We start from the raw sequence: 19,846 nt of genomic DNA, 5'->3' as shown, positions 1-19,846 counted from the left end.
GCCCTTGGGTAGCATGTGGCTGGGGCCCCTGTGGCGGCTAGACCAGCCCTGCACACAGACGGTGGCAGACACATGCTGACTGAGTGAACGACCATATGACCTTAATGCTCTTGCCAATGAAATAAGCCACGAACTCAACCTCACTTTATAGACGAGGCCGCCAAAAGCCAGAGAAAGTGAGTGACTTGCCTGAGGTCAACATGAAAGTCAACAGACCTACACACTCAGCTCTGAGCTCCTCCAACCATGCGTTCCCCCAACGATATCGCTGGGAGGCAGGAGACGCCAGAAGTATTTCTTAGGATGTCAAACACCCAAATAACTGATGCTGCTTGGGGAATCATCCACAGGAAATCAACAACTTGTAATCTGATGATGCATCTGTGGTGAGCATTGCTGTGCCAGGTGTGATGGACTAAACAGGGGAGCGGGGCTGGTTTTTATCATCCTTCACCCTTCTAATCTATTACAGAAAAAAAGTACATCCCACGGGATCTTCTTTGGTTAAAGAGAAATACAAAAAGGCACAAAAGGAAAACCCTGTTAACTCCAAAAGAGAAAACAGAGCGCTTGCCCCTCAGAAGATCCCTGATGAAAACACTTAACTACCAATTAAGCCTGAAAACACCCTCTATACAGCCACAGGAAACACTCTGATTCTAAATCACTGGCTCTTCCTTCAATTCTGCACAGATTACCTGATAAATCTCATCATAGATGGTGTGCTGAATTTTTGCCTGAGTCATAGAATAATCAGGGGGAAAAAATCCTGTAAATGAGATAGTCTAAGTCTTTGAGCCACAATTTGAACTGCTGTCCGTCTGGCAGTTCTGCTGAATGTCCACACCCCCATCAAGTATCAGAAATCCTGATCACACTCCATATGTTCAATCTAACAAGGTCATAAAACTTTAGCCTATTAAGTTAATACAGAAGTGCAACTGAGCAGAGTTAGACGGCAGGAGGAATGTCATACAACGCCTACAGACGGCGGGTAGGTAAGGGAGGATTTTAATACATTCCGACACCTGCCTCCCTAGTCCCCAAGCCCTGGCTGGGATGGGAAGGGAGGTTACAAAGGGCGTGGCTTAGGGAGAGTCGAGTGGAGGACCTAAGATCACGAGGCATGTACAGGAAACGTCAGGAAACAACTCCAGCGCCTCACTCTACAGGCCGAAAAATCTCATTCACAACTGCAGCAACAACCCGAACTGCATACTGAGTGTCCGGCAAGGGGGCTTCACAGTGCAGGTCCCGTCACTCCAGGGCTGGGAACCTTTACAATGTCACTCTCAGAGGATGGCTGGAAGGAAGAAGAGGGATCCAGAAAGCCTTTTCCGATCAGAATCAGAGGACCCTGCATTGCCGGCCGCTAGACCGATTGCTGGTAGCGCTGGAGGAACACATAACAGGTTTCCGGACTCTGACTTCACGAGGCTTTTAATTTCTCAGCTACCAGGAACACACACACGGAACAAATGATCGATGCTGATAAATCCTGTCATTTTCCAACAGCTGAGTCTACAGAGGTGTGTCTGTGTTTGGGGCGGGGGGCGGGGGAGGTGGGAAGCCACGCACACATCTATCACATAGTGAGCTTACACCAGGATGTCTTACGACCTTCCCGGAAACGGGGATTCTAATGAAGAGCCATTACCTGCTGTTCAGTGTTAGGTCTGTTTTCTCAGCAGCGAAGAGTGAGCAAGCCTCTCCTAGCCACTCCCGAGGTTAAAATGATAGTGCCTGCATTGTTCAGTCGCTCAGTTGTGTCTTTGACTCTTTGCAACCCCGTGGACTGCAGTAAGCAAGGCTTCCCTATCCTTCACTATCTCCTGGAGTTTGCTCAAACTCATGTCCATTGAGTTAGTGATGCCATCCAACCATCTCATTCTCTGTTGCCCACTTCTCCTTCTGCCCTCAATCTTTCCCAGCATCAGGGTCTTTTCCAGTGAGTTGGCTCTTCGCATCAGGTGGCCAAAGTATTGGAGCTTCAGCATCAGTCCTTCCAGTGAATATTCAGGGTTGACTTCCTTTAAGATTGACTGGTTTGTTCTTGCTGTCTGAGGGACTCTCAAGAGTCTTCTCCCGCACTACAGTTCGAAAGTATTAATTTTTGGCACTCAGCCTTCTTTATAGTTCAATTCTCAGATCCATGCAGGTCTACTGGAAAAACCACAGCTTGGACTATACAGACCTTGCTGGCAAAGTGATGTCACTGGTTTTTAACATGCCATGTAGGTTTGCATGAGGTGGGGGGCAGCTGGAAGGCTGGCGAGCAGTAAGCAGGGGTCCTGGGTCTGGTGTGGCCCTCCAGCTGGCTGCACTCCAGGCCCCTCACACGCCCCCTGAGGAACAAGCCCCAGTGGGCTCTGTGGCTGAGAGGATGGGGCCGAGGGCAAGGTCTCAGAGGCCTCTGGAAGCAGGCTAGGCAGGTCAGACGCTCTCCGCAGGCGACCGTGGGGGTTACAGCCTCGGTCCCTCAACACTGAGCTCTGCAGAACTAGCGTCTGTCTTGGGCAGTGTCCGCCAAAACCGGAGGCGAAGGCAGACAACCAATAACCCTTCTCGCGCCCACAAAAACAGGTGCGCAGCCACTGGCCCTGCAGGCGAAGGCTGTCCTCTCAGGACGAGGCCCCGACCCGGTCTCTGGTGAGGCTGGCGAGGCCCTGGAGCAGGGGGCGCCAGGGGAGCGGCCGGGACCCCATGCCTCTGTGGGGCAAGGGGCAGGGACTCTGCCGGTAAGGACGGGATGTCCGAATGGAAGAGATCCAGCGACTGTTTGAATAGGGACTCTAGTGAGCCTTGGGGCAGCAGAAAAATCACGCGGCGGGCAGCGAGGAGGTGGGAAGGGGACCGGCGGGTGCTCGTGGCCCAGAGATGTCATCTCCCCGGGTGTCCTCAGGATAAACCTCCACCGCCCCTGTCCACTCCATGTCATGGCACCTCGTCCCATCTGTTTCCTGCAGACAGGAAGGGCTCCACGTAGGAGACATCTGGGTCCCCTCGGGAAGAGCACTCAGGCCTGCCGGGGGTGCCTGCGCATCCCCACACCGCCAGCTCAGTGGCAGGGGCCTCCCGCACAGGGCGCACCACGGAGCTGTTACAGCCAGCACCTCCCGCCCAGCCTGATTCCACCTTTTCCAGAGAAAGAAAAGAAAGCACCTTTTCTGCATTTTGAATTCCACCTGATGAGTAACTGCTAAAGTAATGCCCAATCCACCTTCTAGAGCTCTCCCCTTATACTCAGATAAATAGCACAGAGTCGTAGGTTCAGAGGTTTCCAACCCTTACAAAACAGAGAACGCATTCCTGCGTGCTCTTAAAATCATGTGGATATTCCCTCACTTACAAACAGATATTGAATGAAAGCCTGCAATATGGGAAAGCACCTTCCCGTGAGTCTTCAAGAATAAACTAGTATGGCAAAAGTCACCATTTTATTTTATGACTGATAATTTCCCTTTAAAAACAAACATTTAGGGGAATAAGGACTTGGGTATCTGCTGAGGACTAAGACGCAGTGCTCTGATAATCAGTGCGTTATTACCAGGCTCAGGCTGCTGCTTCCTTCACTCGCCAAAGTACAGACACAGCAACAATTTCTCACACGATTAGACACTCACAGCCAGTTAACATGATTAAGTGTTCTTGGTGGGAGCTCTGCAAACAGGAAGCAAGTAAATGGTGTCTACAGTGTTTTTTTTAAGAATACTGAGATTTTATATTTACAAGAGTCTGCTTTAACTAAAGAAGAAATCCTGCAGGTTCCTGTAAAATAGAAATAACACAGCTAAATTCCCAGAGGCGGTGTTTAGCAGTGAGATTTGCTTTTCATTTCACCTGGCTTAATCATGAAACCGTGAGGGATAGCTCCTGTTCACCCCAAGATCAACATATTAATCCATTTAAAGAAATGCCACAGGAGGCTGTTCCCACTTTTCTTCAGGAGACAAGATTTCGTTTGTTCTTATTTAAAACTGAAGGCCTCTCTCCAGCTTAACAGTGCCTGAGCAGAGTAGGGTCACGGCTGGATTTAAATCAGGCTCGTAAGCAAAGCCACTGGTGAGGGGGCCGCCGCTGCCGTGGCTCCTGGTGGAAAGGGGTGCGGGTCCCTGAAGAGGGGAGCCGCCCTGAACCCCAAGTAAGCAGCAACACGGAGCATGCCCCACTCCGTTTATTCCTGGGGAAGACTCAGAGAAGGAAGGAAAAGCAGTCCCTAGTCCCCCAAAGCTTTTACTTGATATCTGTTTATCCATCCATCCATCCATCTGCAGGTACACATATATGCACACGTGTGTCTTTGTGTGTGTGTGAGCTCAGGAGTGTCTGACTCTCCTCCCCCGGCACTAACAACCTCCAAGAGCTTGCTGTGCTCAGCCCCTCCAGTCGTGTCCGGCTCATGTGACCCAACGGTCTGTGGCCCCGCCAGGCTCCTCTGTCCATGGGGGTTTTCCAGACAAGAATCCTGGAGTGGGTTGCCATTTCCTTCTCCAGGGGGTCTTCCCGACTCAGGAGCTGAACCCATGTCTCCTGTGTTTCCTGCACTGCAGGCGGATTCTTTACCCACTGAACCATCCTGGTGGCTCAGACAGTAAAGAATCCTCCTGCAATGCAGGAGACTCCAGTTTGATCCCTGGGTCAGGAAGACCCCCTGGAGAAGGAAATGGCAACCCCACTCCAGTATTCTTGCCTGGAGAATCCCCATCGACAGAGGAGCCTGGCGGGCCACAGTCCGTGGGGTTGAACTGCGCAGAGTCGCACATGACTGTGAAGGACTGTCATTTCCAAACAGCTTAGTGGATAAGTATAAAAATATCCTTAATGGCCAGCATTTGGAATAACTTTTGAAATCAGTTAAAGCAGTGTAATATAAAATATTAGAAGATAGCACATCAATTATTTTTGGTTACTGAAGAGGAAAGCAAATAAGATATTAATCACTGAGAGGAGCAGCTACAAAAGCTGCATGAATTGTGTAAAAATTCTAGTGATGCATTTCCATTAGAGGATGGGTAGTATTCACAGCGGAACTTTAAAAATAAACATCAGCACGGCCACCACCAGCGGTGTCTCACAGGGAGATGCTGAGGGGTCAGCGCTGACCCGCCTGGGTGATGGTCACAACTCCATCCGCGTGATGGGGGTGGGCAGGACAGAGGACAAAGGGATGCGCGGACTCAGGAGACATCGCGGCCCGGAGCACCTCTGCCGGGCCAGCCCTTTGGAAGGGAGATAATCCTGCTGGACAGGAAGTCTGTGAGCACCCGTCATTCCCTGGGCCATGTCCTCCCTGGAGAGGAGCTGCTGGAAGAACAAGGCCCCCACCCCCACTCCTCTCAGTCAAGCCCAAACAGAGTCCAGAAGCTTTAGGCTAAGTGTGCCCTGACTCAGGGCTGCAGGGACCCCAGGCTGGGGGGCATGTCAGTGCACCCAGCGGGGTCCTGGGCCTCCTGGGGGCCAGGCTGCCCGGGACCCAGGGGTCACGAGTCCATAGCTTCTACCTCAGCAGTGTGAATTAGAGCAGAAAGTCCTGTGTCAAGGTCACACCCTACTGCGTCTACCTAAAAAAACAACCATTAAATTGTAACTTCAAACATTTCCAAGCAGAGCACACGGCACGCCGCCTCAGTCCGTCTATCCTGCACCGATGTGCCCTTCCCTTATTTCCCTAAAGATGACGCCAGTGCCCGGCAGCAGTGAGCCCGGCGTGTGTGTGCGTGCCTGTGCAGTGGGGTGAGTGAGAGCTGGGGAGCAGGCGGCAGGGGGCATCTGTCTGCTCACATTTCATGCTAATGGAAAAGATAACTTTTCTTTAGGGTTGTAAGTGAGTGTGAAGCCATCTGGTGTCTCTTGCTGTCGCATCCTTAGACCCTGCCTGTCTACATGCCCGTGGCATCGAAACACCACCCACCTGAAGCAGTAGTGGTCAGAGGGCGGCGTGGGTGCTGTAACCGCCCACGGCACTGGCCTCCAGAGGTGAGTCACCGCGGGCTGTCGGCACTGAAGAGGGGTCTGAACGTGAGTGATATACACACTCTCATTAAAAGCAGAGAGAACCCCCTCCCAAAGGGGAGCCCCTCCACACCAACCTGCCCTGGATCCCACCTGTTGTGAAGGGAACGCTCACATTCTGCACCCATTTTTAAACGCTGGCTCCAGTCCTTCAGGGATTCTCTCTGCAGACATTTTCTCCCATCCTGCCCTTTCATTCTCTTACTGCTGCTCTGGATGCCACGCTTTTAGCACAGCTCAATGTCTCTTTTCTTTCGCGGCTCATGTTTTCTGTGTCTGGTTTAAGGGGTCTCTGTTTAAGGGGGAATGCGGATGTTCTGTTTTGCTCTCCTCTGCTGAAAACCAGGCGACGGGCCCTGTATGGAGCTGGCTGCACCAAGCCACAGGCCACCTAACTGAGACTTGATCACAGTTTCTGCCTCTCCCAGAAATGGAACCTTGAACCAGCCCGTCAGGAATCACCTGATCAGCGGTCATTAGCTCACGGGCCAGACAAGCCCGTGGCCCCTGAAGGAGAGGGACCCTGCGGCCACGTTTCTGCCCCCAGGCCCCACCCCTGCCTGGCCCCTCCCCTCATTCTGCACGGCTCCTCAGAGCACTCCCTCTGGTCTACACCGAATGCTGATTCCGGAGTTGTTCAAAAAAGCCAGGACGATCTCCAAAATTTACTCAGTTGAATCTTGTTCTTTAATGGCTCTAAAAATTGTTTTTTCCTTTCCCACTTACATCTACAATCTACTTTTATGCATGAACGGGGAAGAGGTCAAGACACTTGGCCCTCCCAACAGCTATGCACAGACTGAACACCGCTGGCTGAAAAGGCCAGGGCTCTGCAGCTACACATCTCTGCTGAAGTCTGGTGACTGTTGGTGGGTCTCTTCCTGGACACTGCTCTGCTCCACTGATCAGTGAGCCTAGCCGTGTACCAATGCCAAGCCATCTCAACTAACAGAGCTTCAGAAAAGGTTTTACGTGGGTAGTGGAAATATCCCCGCTCTTATGTATGCATTAGCTTTCTCTGGTCTTTTTGGATTTCCATGTGAAATTTTAAATGACTATCTCAGTTTCTACAAAAAAAAAAAATACTGCTAGTAATATGATTGGGAATGTATCACTTCTATATATGAATTTGAAGAACATCGACAGCTTCATAATATTGGGTATTCCAGTCTGTAAACATGAAATGTCCCTCAAGGACAAATACACATGAAGGTGCTCATCTCCACGAGTCATTAGAGAGATCAAAATGAAAGTTTCTGCAGCCACTAGAATGGTTAAAATGAAAAAACACAAAAATACCAAGTGCTGTAGAGAGAACCCACTGGGATATACATTGCTGACAGATGGAATGCAATTTGGTGCAACCACTGTGGCGTGCTTGGCAGTACCTTCTGCAGCTGAACACACTCAAGCCAATCAGCGGGCAATTCCAGCCCTGGAGTGACCATGTGCCTACAGACACGTGCCTCACAACAGCCCTGGAAATGGCCCAATGTCCATCAGCGGTAGAAATGACAAAACACATTTTGTGGTGCCTTCACAACTGATTAAAAAAAAAAAAAAACCATTAAAAAACAGCCTGGAGGAGGAGCCATCCACACCGGAATGCAATAGTATGAACAGATCTCAAGCAATACTGGGCAAGACTAGCTGGATTCCATTACGGAAGGTGAAGCAGCAGGAAAGCCACTCCACATGACGAGGCGGGGTACTGGTGATCCTGGTGGGACAGGGTGATGGCAGGGGGCACGAAGGGCCTCTGCTAAGATTCCTGTTATTGACCTGGGCTCTGAGTTAAGACATCTTCAGGAGATAAACCTGGGCCTTCCCAGGTGGCGCAGTGGTAAGAGAGTCTGCCTGCCAGTGCAGGAGATGCAGGAGACCTGGGTTTGATCCCTGGGTCGGGAAGATCCCCTGGAGGAGGGCATGGCAACCCACTCCAGTGTTCCTGCCTGGAGAGTCCCACGGACAGAGGAGCCTGGCGGGCTACAGTCCACGGGGTACCACAGAGTTGGACATGGCTGAGCACGCACACAGAGTGGATAAAAACACACCAAGCTATACTCTCACGATACGGCACTGTCCACACACATACATGTGTGACATTTCCCCTCCCCACTCCCAGAGCATGTGCGTGAACAATCTGAAGGGAGTCCCTTCTTGGCGCGGAGGCTCAGCTGACCCGCAGCACTGTTAGTTCCAGGGGTCCTACCGTGCTTTGCTCTACAGAAGCTTTCAGATGTGGAAATCGGTCTAAATGCAGTTCTTTGGGGGCATTTTTATCTTTCTTCTTTTTTTTTTTTGGCCGTGTCGTGTCGTGAATCTTGACTGAACCCAGGCCACGTCAGCGAAAGCCTGGAATCCTAACCGCTAGGCCACCAGGGAACTCCCTGGGCATTTAATCATGCTGAACTCTGTAAGCATCCAGTTAGAAGCACTTTCTTTACCTTTATTTTGGATGTAAAAATGGAGAAACCACCACCTCCCGCTCACGTGACCACTGACTCTTCCGACCACTCCAGTGATTCGGCACTAGCTCTGCTAGGACCACAAGCGTACGTCCGTGTTTATTTTACGAACAGACGACGTCACGTCACAAAGAGTGAACAGCATCGGCGAGGAGCCCTTTAGCTGTCATGCTGCAGATCAGCTGTGCTAACGTCTGGTTGCCCTAATTTGTTTTCCTTTAGTTTTGTGTCAATACTAATCGGTGGATCCAAGTACTGAATCCCGGAACATTCATTTTTAGATATGACATAAGAAAATTTCCCCAAAACTGGCAACAAATGCTAGCTTGGTTCCTTTTTATCTATTATACCCAGAAAATACGCTACTAAATATGCCACTGTGATTGAGGCTCACATTTCTATAATCCACTAAGTGAAAATTTAAAATGAAACAGAATTACAGAAAAAGCTGAAATTGTTAACAAAGGCAGTGAGCTGAAAGGCTAGATTGACAAATTCAAGTTAAATTATAAAATGATAATACAATTATAATTCAAGTTTCAATATAAATAACATCATGGAAGAAAACAAAATCTCATATGCTGTAATATCAAGTGCTATGTAAGAGCAACCTAAAGGACAGTTTGTTCAGTTTTGGTAACATACTAAGGAAACAAACAAACAAGGGTTCTAAAAGAAAACACAACCCCATCACTGCACAGAGGTTTGTGACGGTGCTGAAAGCTGTCTGTGGAAGGACTTCTCAAACCGCATTAAATGCTTGAAGGCTTCACTGAAAAGCATGGAAGTTACCCAGGGGAATCGCCTTGTGACTCAACTGTGTGGCACTGAGGTTGTTTCAAAAGCCATGTGGTGGTTTTCTGGGCCAGTTTTCAAGCTAAACCCTGTTCAGTTTCAGAACAATCGTGTAGCTGCTCCTCATTTCCCTCCAAGGGGCTCTCTCACCTCTGCTGACCTGGGGCGGCGGAGCAAGTGGGGTTTCCCGCTTGCCTGCTGTGTTCCAGGTTATACGCCAGACCGAGAAAGGAAGAGAAAAAGTTCTCTTCCCCCAGAAATGGCCTGTCAGGATGCACGCCGGCGTCATCAACCCCAGACCAGACTGAGGCGTGGGTGAGGCAAGTCCTGGCCTGACCTTCAGAGCTTCTTGAATTTCCTCCTCACTTGTCCCTCTGCACCACCCTCCCCCCCCCCCCCCCCCCCCGAGACAACCAGATTGCTGTGTTAGGAGGGTCTGCGCCAGGCTTGCAGCAACACACATATACACACAGCTGTCGGTGCGAAGCTCGCCTCACCCTGCGCTCCCCTCCTCCCTGTTTATTCCTCTGACACTAGAAGGACATTGCCCAGTGCTGGCTTGATTCTCCTTTCTAGCGCATCTCCTGTCCTCTGATATCTACCCGCACGGCGCTGGGCACGCAGTGGATCTTATCAGAGCGTCATCTGTGAGCGTCCTGTATCCCGAGTTACATATACACCTCACCCGCCTTTCTCTGCTGTCCTGGAAGATGCGTGTCACATGCCAGCAATGCCGAGTCAGAGGTTTCTTAATGGCCTACTCTTCCCGAGAGGAAGGGCCTGTTTATTTGGGTTATTAGTTGGGCTTTGATCCAGACGTCCATTGCTGGAGAAATGCATTGCGTTTTGTATTTTCAGCTATGAATGGAGCATATACTTTTTGTTTGCTTTTCAGAAATAGCTGGCTCTCCTGATAAGACAGAGCCATGGATAACAGGTGTTAATAATTGCACCGTGTTCCCATGTCAGAGAGCAAGGCCGCGCTGAGAGCAGTGGGCGCCCATCACTGGGGGGAGCGCCTGGCCAGAGGGGGCTCCCGCCAACAGGGACGGGGCCCTGTGAGCGCCCAGGACGCAGTGATCATGCCGCGGTGCCGTGAGTGTGAAAGGATCAGAGTCTGCGGGGCTCAGAAAGCGAGGGGAGGAGAGGGAGGGCCAGGTCATCCGGAGAGCGCCTGAGTGACCTCAGGCAGGGTCCTCGGGATCAAAACGGGCTGCAGGACAAGAAGCCACCTCCTGGGGCTCAGGAACCACTGCCTCACTACAGGAAGCAGGGTCTCAGACAGACGAGCCACAAAGACCCTGAGAGAGGCCCATGGTGTGGGCCCAGCCCCGGAGGTGGGGAGGCGAACAGCACATGGCCTTCCTGACGGAGATGCTTCCCTGCACCTCAGACTGCAGGACACCGCCCAGGACGGCCGGCTCGGCCTCATGAAGACCGCAGGAAGCTGGGGAGGGGCGGAGGGCGCCAGGGTCCCAGCGGGAGGGGAGGGAGGGGCGGGTGCAGCGTGGCACTGGGCTATGTGTCGCACCAGCGGGCACCGTCGCTGCATCCTCGGTAACTGTCTCAGGTGTGAGGCTGGCACTGTGCCTAGGGCGGAGAACGTGCGTGTTCTTAGGAAAGTGAAGTCACTCAGTCGTGTCCGACTCTTTGCGACCCCATGGGCTGTAGCCTACCAGGCTCCTCCGTCCACGGGATTTTCCAGGCAAGCATACTGGAGTGGGGTGCCATTCCCTTCTCCAGGGCATCTTCCCGACCCAGGGATTGAACCCCAGTCTCCCACACTGCAGGCAGACGCTTTACCATCCGAGCCACCTGGGAAGCCCAGGTGTTCTTAGGAGACATTCTGAGAAGTTTAGGGGCAGAGTGTTGTGATTGTACTGGTGGAGGTTTCGACTGCTGGGTTGAAAAGAATGGTGCGACTGGGCACCCTTGACTTGCTCCTGATCTTAAAGGAAAAGATTTCAAACTTTCTCCACTGAGTGTGACGTTCACAGTGGGCTTATCACACGGGTCTTACCATGCTGACATATGTTCCTTCTATGCCTAATTTGTTAAATTTTTATCAACAGATGCTGAGTTTTGTTAAATGCTTTTTCTGTTTCTTGACATGATTTTTTCTTTCTTTCTGTTAATAGTGAGGTATCACATTGATTGGCTTGTATATGGTGAACCATCCTTGCATCCTTGAAAAAGATTCCACTTGATCACGGTGAATGATCCTTTTAATGTGCTGCTGAATTTGGTTTGCTAGCATTTTAATGAGAATTTTCACATTGATGTTCACTGGGATATTGGTCTGATGAACCAATATCCTCATCTGGCTTTGGTATCAGAGAAACACTGGTCTTGTAAAATGGACTTGGGAGTGTCTGTCTTCTTCAAATTTTGGGAAGAGTTTGAGAAGGACTGGCATTAATTCTTCTTTTAATGCCCTTCTTTTAAAGAGGAGGGTAAAATTCACCAGAGAAGCCATCTGGTTCTGGGCTTGCCTTTGTTGGGGTATTTTTTGTTTGTTTTTGATAACTGAATATATTTGACTTCTAGACTCAATCTCACATATATTTGCATAAGTAATTAAAGTTATCTCAAATGAGTAAATGTTCACAGCTGCTTGTTGAGTCCAGCGGGCCCGCTTTCATTCTTCATTTATAATCCCACCCTCACTCCGCTGTGTCACCAGAAAGGAGAGGTCCTTTCCTTACAGGACCACGGGGGGAAACTTACTGAGACGTGATCGGCCTTGAGTCCAGGGCACACAAAGCACCACGCCCCTGGGATGGAGCCCACGGATGTCCTGTGAGGACCCCCAGCCAGGACCTCTGCCAGCACCAGCAGTGCCAGGCCGCATCCTACAGGAAAGTCACACTGCCCACTCCCCGAGGGGCTCTGGCGACCCACCGACTGTGTGAGTGCAGGCCCACCTGGAAGCCACAGGTTGGCAGTGGCTGGAAAAGGTGACAGGTGAAAACGTGCTACACCCTCAGGGGCCTCCACGTTCTGGGAAAGCAGGCTGGGCTGGCCCTGTGGGGAAGCAGCGGTCTGAAGGGCCGCAAGTTCAGAGTGAGCAGAGAAAGGAAGCGCCATGGGAGGGCATGGGCAGACAAGCAGAGCCAGAGGAGGCCCGGACCCCCAGAGCGGGGATCCCAGCCCTGCCCACCCCTCCAGTCCTTTGCTCTGAGGCAGGATCCATTCCACGGCCTCCTCCTGTTGCTCTGTGGGGTGCCCTAAGGAAGCCTCGCTCCCCAAGCACTGATCACCCCAGGATGCTGACATTTGGATCTGCAGGGCTGCGCGTCCCGCTCTGCAGGGTGGGGACCACACCCTGGGGCCACACCTGGCCTAAAAGGCTCCCTGTCTTCTCACAGAGTCCAAACGCTGACGTCTGTGCTAATTCTCAAGGACACGCTGAGGCCTGCACAAGGCTCAAATTACTTATTCATAGCTCACAAATTGGTTAGTTATTGACTTTTTTTTTTTTTTTAAAAAGGGCTTTTGAGGGTCTTCAGAAATACGACGTGGCCGTCTTGCCCATCTCCCCGGAATGTATGGCTAACGCACCGTGCATTGCTGCTGGGGGCTCCGCAGCTGCGGCCCTGTCCCCCTCCTCGGTGTCGGATCACGCGATTACCTCCCAGGTGACTGCAGCCGCCCGCACATCAGTGCCTGCACTGTCCATAAATCTGCTTTCTAATTACACGGGAAGACATGTTTGTCTTCGGCCCTGATTACATTAAAAACACCAGAAGCATCATTGTTTTAATGTGCATTACAGACACATGACTCCCCAAGTGAGTCTGACCCATTAATAACACCTCTAACTACTGTCTAATGGTGTGCACAGACATGTAATGGAATATTTTATGGCTGTTTTCAACCATCTGTCCTTTCTTTCAGTATGAATTTGCCAGAGACGTAATGAAATTTCTGGTGATTTGTGCTGCTGCATGTTTTTTTAATACGGCACAGCGGTTAGAAGTACCAACACTGCCACACGCTCTTCGTGGAGCTACGGTCTCCTAGGCTTGCTCAGAGAGATGGAACCTTCTGCAAAGGCCTCTGAGATGCCCCCTGAGCCAGCCCAGGGTTCCCACCTCTGCGGCAGCACCATTGGCTAAGCAGCCGGGGAGGGCTGAGGCACCACAGGTCTGAAATCAGTCAACACGAACAGCCAACCGCATCACGGACGCTGCACTTGAGAGTTACAAGTGACCTTAATAACTATACCCCTTCTCTTCAATTATATATCATATTTTGTTGTTGTTTAGTTGCTAAGTCATGTCCAATTCTTTGTGACCCCATGGAGTGCAGCACGCCAGGCTTGCTTGTCCTTCACCATCTCCTGGAATTTGCTCAAACTCATGTCCATCGAGTCGGTGATGCCATCCAACCATCTCATCCTCTGTCCCCTTTCTCCTCCTCCCTTCAATCTTTCTCAGCATCAGGGTCTTTTCCAGGGAGTTGGCTCTTCACATCAGGTGGTCAAAGTATTGGAGCTTCAGCTTCAGCATCAGTCCTGCCAATGAATATTCAGGGTTGATTTCCTTTAGGATTGGCTTGTTGGATCTCCTTGCAGTCCAAGGGACTCTCAAGTGCCTTCTCCAGCACCTTGATTTGAAAGCATCAATTCTTTGGCGCTCAGCCTTCTTTGTGGTCCAACTCTCACGTCCGTACATGACTACTAGAAAACCTACAGCTATTGTAAGCTTTTCTAATTTATAAATTTACTTTTTACTGAGTGCTTACTGTGGGCTAGTCACCTTCCACGGTCAGCTTTTCTGAGTGCAGGGCTCACATTAAAGCACACACGCCAAAGAGAAGCTCATCTGGTGAAGAGGCAGATCGTAGAGCAAGGAACCAGCTCTCGAAGCCCGGCCGTCTGCTTCCAGGACTGCTGTGAGCAGGAAGCTGTGCCAGGGGTGGCGGGCCCCAGGGGTGGCGGGCAGATCCCGGCAGGCCCGGGTTCCCCGGAGTAAGGAGGCCAGCCAACTGATACAGAAACTACAGATGGAAGGGCCTGAGCCAAGGCGGGGGCACGTGGGGGTCTGAAGAGGAGGCCGCGTGACCACCGCCGGGGTCTGTAAGGGGAGAACTGGGACCCAGGATGCCCGACACCTTGCTCCTCAAGAGCTCTACCGTCAGACCCGAGGTTTTCCAGAGGAGAGTTGCTCTGATTTCTATGCTTTTCTCTCTCTCTTTTGTAAAAGGGAGGCCAAAGGAGAAATAAAGAGTATCCCACAAGCAGCTGCCTGTGTTTAGACCTCACCATCTTTATGGGGAAGGAGGAAAGCTCTATAGCATATTGAAAACAATCATTAAAATTTTACCATCACCAAGAGGACAACAACCAATCTCACCCGCTCCAGGGCCCGGCCAAGGTACTAAGGGCAGTGTCCCCTTTAAAATCAATTACTGTCGTTAACAGGAGGCGGATATCTGTCTCTACCCATGCCTGGCTCCCCCAGAGAGGATAACTGATAGAACCCGAGAGGCTTAGCCTGCACAGGACAGCTGCCACAGACCCAAGTTACAACAACGAAAAAGAAGGCGATCTCTGTGCTTCACACTGCGTGGCCAGTGTCCCAGGCCACCTCTTCTTGGGGGCAGGCGGTCAGCTAGAAACTCAGACAATGATATTGCTTCAAGGACGGCGGAAGAGAGACAAACCTTCAGCTTGAGAGTCCTGAAACCTTTCCCTGGTCTCTTTTCCTACACTTTAAACATTCAGTTCAGTTCAGTCACTCAGTCGTGTACGACTCTTTGCGACCCCATGAATCGCAGCACGCCAGGCCTCCCTGTCCATCACCAACTCCCGGAGTTCACTCAGACTCACGTCCATCGAGTCAGTGATGCCATCCAGCCATCTCATCCTCTGTCGTCCCCTTCTCCTATTATAAGGTCCCAAATACTAACCTGAAGTATATACATAAACATACATGTATTTCTCCTACCCCTATTTCAAACAGATATGGTAGGACAAGTTTAAATTCTAACACATATTGAGAAGAGCTGAGAATATGAAACATGAGCCAACCCTCCCCCTTCAGTTTCACCCAGCACGGTGTGCTCCTCAGCCGACTGGGTCACGAACATCGCATGCTGAGCTCCTGCCCTGGGTGCGGCTGTGCACCGCTGACCGAGGCGGAGGAAGGCGGCCTTCTGCTCACTGAGAAGGACCCACACTCTCAGCCAGAGGCTTTGCAACCACTACGTCAAGGTCGCAGTATCTGAAGGAGGGGCGCTGCAGAACCCAGTGTGACCTCTGTGTGTGGTGTGATGTGCGACCTTGGGCACCGCCTTGCCCCGCGAGCTCTGGGCCTTGATGAGGGGGGTTCAGAGCCAGTGCAGACAAGAGCACAACCTGGAACCCTGGAGGATCCACAGGTCAGAATTAGATGCCGGCCCAGAGCAGGTGTTTACAACGGGGTGAGTGAGCATGAAAAAGCCATTTCCCATCCAAATGGGAGGATCGGAAAGAGCAGACTCCACGGCACCTTCAGCTGGAGATGACAGCTGTCCCTCAAAACGCGCCAGCTCCCCAGGCAGCCAAGGGGCCTGGCCCCCGAAAGCTTCACCAACGCAGCCTTCCGGTCTCTGCCTGAGCCCCGAGGTGCAGGTGGAGCTCCAGGCTCTCCGTCTAGAGCTGGGCGGGGAGAGTCAGGCTACAATTAGAACACAGTTCTTCCAAGGACTCCAGGGCGAAGGGCTGTCTGCGACTCACAGGCCTGGCCCTGAGAGCTGGGGGCGGGGCGTGTCCCCCGCCCTGGAATCCGAACTTGTGTCCAGTGGAGGCTGGGGGCTTGCGAGGTGAGGTCCTCAGAGGCCAGGCCGCCGGGTCCTGCTCTCTGCGGCTCTCAGCACGGAGTGGAGCCCGGGCGCCCGGCCTCCTGGCGAGCCCACAGGGAGCTGTTCTGTGTACGGGGCGTGGCTGCCCCCGGCCGGGAAGAAGCCTCCAGGTGAGCCCACGAGGAGCCACCTGCGCCACCCCAGCTGTTAAACCTTTCCTGCTGGGGCTGGCGTCATGGGGCAGACACGTCATTTGCACTGCACACCATCGAATTCCCGAGTCACAGGAACTGTGAGCACAGTCAGAATGGTGGCTGGTTTCCAGAGGTAAGTTCTGGTGATGGCCTCAGAGCTTGGGAACCGGGCCGGGGGCCACTCGGGAAATCTCTGCCACGGCCTCTTTTGTGCTGCAGGCCTGCCTATCCGCGAGCCTCTGGGGGGTTCTGAGCTGCACCCCAGATTTTAAATTGAACACTCAACAGTCTGCTGTGTTCCTCTCTTCTCAGGAACCGATGGGAAGGAGTGTAACCAGGTGGTGTTCCGTCTTCACTCTAAGCAGTACGGTTTAGAAACCAGTCCTGGCTGTTCTGTGCCTGAGGGCCGAAGCACCAGAGGAAGTTTGCTTATGTTATGACCTGACAGATTTTCTCCTGAAAATGAGGTTTCCATCTTCACACTGAAGACAAGGGTGACGACAGATGGTTCCCTTCCTCGCAGGGGCTCAGAGGCCTGGTTTGAATGCGGGTCTCAGGTTCCCGAGGGTGGGGAAAGACTTGGTCTGCATAGGTACGGGGGCAGAGGGGCGATGCCTGGAGCCTGCTGTGTATTTATTTCCCCAGCTGCCCTTCACACAGTCACATCCAAGAGGGCTGTACACGGGTACACGCTTCTTTAGTGCTGCAGATGACACACTGCAGGAGCACTCATTTTGTCTGGGGTTACTGGAAAATATCTTAAACATCCCCTACTGTGTAAATGCCAGAAATGTGTGCAAAACAAGAATGGCAACACGCAGGAGAAGCGTGGAAAAGTGTTAATTCGGTAACTGGAGGAGGACTACCGAGATCTCCACGCCTTTGCGTGGAGAGTTGTGTGCTTTACAGGTGTGGCCGCCACGGAAATGCCAATTTCAGGAGCATTTTCAGAGGAGTTTAGAAATTTTCCAACTTCATATTTCTCTGCCAGTTAATACACCTTCTTATGGCTTTCCTTAAATGGCAAAGCTTATATCTTCTTAAGGAACTGAGAGAGAAGTTTTCCTAGTAACACAGATCCTTGCTTGGAACTATATCACCTGACCACAAAACCCCCGTCCTGTCTTCTAAGATGATTCCTTTAAAGTACCAACTGTCTGTGTGGCACGTGAGATCCCCAAACAGGGATCAAACCCGTGCCGCCCCTGCACTGGGAGCCCGGAGCCTTCACCAGTGGGCCACCAGGGAAGTCCCCCGGCCGCCTCTTTAAGAGAACAGTTCAGGGACACACAAGCTCTCTGGTGCCAACACAGTTACCGTCCGAGTGAAGGACGCTTGCCAAGTTTAGCATGCTGTTTCGGCCCTACTGTTCTGACTCAAGGAATATTTTACTACGTCTTTTCTTCCGTCATTTTAGCCACAGCTGTCGCACAGGTCCTTATGGCACCCGGTTATTTAAATGACTAACAAAAATATGAAATCCAGCTAGAGCTCTAAGATGCTGTAATGCATCTTCTGTGATCAGTCTGTGGGGCTCAAGGCCAGGTCATCACACGAGAGCAGTTACCTGTTCCCTATCATAGCAAATATTCCAGGTCAGATGGGGCTTCCCAGGTGGCGTGGTGGTGAACAACCCACTTGCAATGCAGGAGATGTGGGTTCGATCTCTGGGCTGGGAACATTCCCTGGAGGAGGAAAGGGCAACCCACTCCAGTGTTCTTGCCTGGAGAATCCCATGGACAGAGGAGCCTGGAGGGCTACAGCCCATGGGGTTGCAAAGTGCCAGAGGTGACCGAGGACGCATGCCTTTGTAAAGAGATGGTAAGTGCTTGTCAGGAAGTGGAGCCTTCTCACACCTTCCTTAGGGCTGTCATTCGGGGAGAGGATGATACATTCTGGGCTGAGGTCTCTATTCAAAACCCTTCTAAGAGCCACTCCTCTCCTGGGCCCCTGCTCGACCACACCTGCCACCGCCATTCACTGCGTAGTTAATCATTTGTGAGAGCGTCTGTCTTCCGCTAAGATGGTCAGCAGCTTGACAGCGGGGATGGGCAGCGTCTCATCGCCTGTCCCAGGCATCCAGCAGGACATTTGGCAACAACAGGCACTCAGTGTTTACTGAATGAGTTAGCTCAGGGCTCTTCTGTATAATGTCTTTGTCGGCAGAGAGCCATCCTCTGAGGGTAGATTTACCTTTTGGAAACAGTTAAGTGATTCAGAGTCAAGGATGAAGAAAGCAGCTGACTTCTCAATGTTCTCAGGAGCCCTGGAAACTGGAACTGAAGGCAGTTCTGCAGAAGGAAGCTTTGTGGAGCGAGCAGGCCCGGAGGGATTTCAGAGCAACGCTTGGATGGAGAGCTCCACATGTGATTCTTCAAGACCACCCTTCAGGATTCCTCTGTGGAACTTCCTCAAAAGGCAGAGCTTCCGACAGCAGGCATGGCCGGCTCTGAGGGTGCGGCCGGGCGATACTCCGCCCAGGGGCTGCGGGGGAATCACCAGCGTGACTGAAAAGTGATGGCTGAAGTGGAGGTTTCCTTTTCAGAGTGTTTTCCCAGCAGAAGGAAGGGTGAGGTCGCTGCCTCTGCCCTTGGCCCTGCCGGGCCTGTCTGGGGGCGTCAGACCTCCACCCTGCTCTGGGTGGGGGGCCTGTGGCCTGCCAGCCGTGCACTTATATGGCGTCCTGGCTTTAAGAGGCTTTCTGCACAGTTACCTTTTCTGACCCAGAGAGAAGAGAAGAAATGAATAAAATGGGTGGAGCTGAAAGAGCTTCCTCTGGTTACACCTCCCTGCTGCAAAGGGTTAAAAAAGAATTCCTTTTCCTCAAGGGAGTCGGTTACTGGCAGCTCACATGTGCTGCTGGAGAAGGAAATGGCAACCCACTCCAGTATTCTTGCCCAGCGGATCCTGTGGACAGAGGAGCCTGGTGGGCTGCTGTCCTTGGAGTCGCACAGAGTCGGACACGACTGAAGCAGCTTAGCATGCACGCACGCACTCATGCTGCGCAGAAGCGGAATAAAGCACGTATGCGCATCTGTGGACACAAACACGCATGCGTCCATGGTTATACACTCGTGATTTAAAAATGATACACAGATCTCCCTCTTGGCTTTTCTGAGAATTAAATGCTTAATTGAAAATAAAAAGGAGTGAAAAGCCCTTAGTAACTCAAAATCAGGGTCTAAGTTGGTTTTTCCTTTATTATGATAGAACATATGTAAAATCTACCATTTATACCATTTATTTGGAAGAATTTACCCTATTTTTATAAAATTGTGGTATTTTTATAAAATACCTACTAAAATTTACCATTTAAACTTTCCACCTTTCGGCTGCTGCGAAGGCTGGTGCCGTGAACACGGGCCTGAACGGCTCTTCCAGTCTCTGCTCTCAAGCCTTCTGGGCACAGAACCACAAGTGGAATGGCTGGACTGTAAGGTATTTCCAGACTAAAATTTTTGGAAAAACAGCCGTGCAAGCTGAATTTTGTAACACCGTGCGGCATCGTACTTGCGGCACGCTGCTGGCTATGGCTCTGCTGACCATTAATTTCTTACGGCGCTTAATCACAGGACATGTGACTACGCCAGA

General features: G+C 51.5%; 1 protein-coding gene and 2 long non-coding RNA genes across 5 annotated transcripts in view; 2 read left to right on the top strand and 1 right to left on the bottom strand.

Moving 5' to 3' along the window:
- The window catches only part of LYRM4 (LYR motif containing 4), an 88,952-nt gene that overhangs the window by 16,849 nt on the left and 52,257 nt on the right, over positions 1-19,846 (bottom strand). The gene's annotated exons all lie outside the window — the stretch shown is intronic.
- Positions 5,592-13,542, top strand: LOC138425262 (uncharacterized). Of its 2 annotated transcripts, none has more exons than XR_011251137.1 (4): positions 5,592-5,733; positions 5,869-5,976; positions 12,766-12,913; positions 13,173-13,542. It is a non-coding gene; the product is annotated as an uncharacterized lncRNA (long non-coding RNA). The 2 variants fall into 2 exon arrangements; XR_011251138.1 differs by having other exon boundaries at positions 5,606-5,733; positions 5,817-5,976.
- On the top strand, positions 14,607-19,429 carry LOC138425265 (uncharacterized). Its single transcript, XR_011251140.1, has 3 exons — positions 14,607-16,388; positions 16,568-18,076; positions 18,517-19,429. It is a non-coding gene; the product is annotated as an uncharacterized lncRNA (long non-coding RNA).

The sequence above is a fragment of the Ovis canadensis genome, chromosome 20, assembly GCF_042477335.2.
Source record: "Ovis canadensis isolate MfBH-ARS-UI-01 breed Bighorn chromosome 20, ARS-UI_OviCan_v2, whole genome shotgun sequence".
NCBI lineage: Eukaryota > Metazoa > Chordata > Mammalia > Artiodactyla > Bovidae > Ovis > Ovis canadensis.
The sequence above is the reverse complement of the archived record's forward strand: the minus strand, read 5'-3'. Positions and strand labels throughout refer to the sequence as shown.